The sequence below is a fragment of the Chiloscyllium plagiosum genome, chromosome 5, assembly GCF_004010195.1.
Source record: "Chiloscyllium plagiosum isolate BGI_BamShark_2017 chromosome 5, ASM401019v2, whole genome shotgun sequence".
Lineage (NCBI taxonomy): Eukaryota > Metazoa > Chordata > Chondrichthyes > Orectolobiformes > Hemiscylliidae > Chiloscyllium > Chiloscyllium plagiosum.
Genome location: NC_057714.1, coordinates 123,485,948 through 123,487,096, shown reverse-complemented (window position 1 = coordinate 123,487,096; position 1,149 = coordinate 123,485,948). Strand labels below are relative to the sequence as shown.

At 47.0% G+C, this 1,149-nt stretch overlaps 1 protein-coding gene across 3 annotated transcripts in view; it reads left to right on the top strand.

The window, feature by feature from the left end:
• vps28 (VPS28 subunit of ESCRT-I) overlaps window positions 1-1,149 on the top strand; it is a 39,300-nt gene that overhangs the window by 5,637 nt on the left and 32,514 nt on the right. The window lies entirely within an intron of this gene.

Genomic DNA, 1,149 nt, shown 5'->3' with positions numbered 1-1,149 from the left:
TTATGCTCGCATCCAAATCATTTATGTAAATGACAAAAAGTAGAGGGCCCAGCACCGATCCTTGTGGCACTCCACTGGTCACAGGCCTCCAGTCTGAAAAACAACCCTCCACCACCACCCTCTGTCTTCTATCTTTGAGCCAGTTCTGTAACCAAATGGCTAGTTCTCCCTGTATTCCGTGAGTTCTAACCTTGCTAATCAGTCTCCCATGGGGAACCTTGTCGAACGCCTTACTGAAGTCAATATAGGTCACATCTACTGCTCTGCCCTCTTCAATCCTCTTTGTTACTTTAGATTAGATTAGATTAGATTACAGTGTGGAAACAGGCCCTTCAGCCCAACAAGTCCACACCGACCCGCCGAAGTGAAACCCACCCATACCCCTACATTTGCCCCTTACCTAACACTATGGGCATTTTAGTATGGCTAGTTCACCTGATCCTGCACATCTTTGGACTGTGGGAGGAAACCGGAGCACCCGGAGGAAACCCACGCAGACACGGGGAGAATGTGCAAACTCCACACAGTCAGTCGCCTGAGGCGGGAATTGAACCCGGGTCTCTGGCGCTGTGAGGCAGCAGTGCTAACCACTGTGCAACCATGCCGCCCACTTTTTTTTTCTAAAATACTGTTTTAGAAAAAAAAAGACCTCTTCAAAAACCTCAATCAAGGTTCTTCAAAAAACTCAATAAAGTTTGTGAGACATGATTTCCCACGCACAAAGCCATGTTGACTCTCCCTGATCAGTCCTTGCCTTTCCAAATACATGTACATCCTGTGCCTCAGGATTCCCTCCAACAACTTGCCCACAACCGACATCCGGATCACTGGTCTATAGTTCCCTGGCATGCCCTTACCGCCCTTCTTAAACAGTGACACCACACTATCCAACCTCCAGTCTTCTGGCACCTGTGACTATCGATGATACAAATATCTCAGCAAGAGGCCCAGCAATCACTTCTCTAGCTTCCCACAGAGTTCTCGGGTACACCTGATCAGGTCCTGGGGATTTATCCACCTTTAACCATTTCAAGACATCCAGCACTTCCTCCTCTGTAATCTGGACATTTTTCAAGATGTCACCATCTATTTCCCTACAGTCTATATCTTCCATATCCTTTTCCACGTAAATACTGATGCAAAATACTC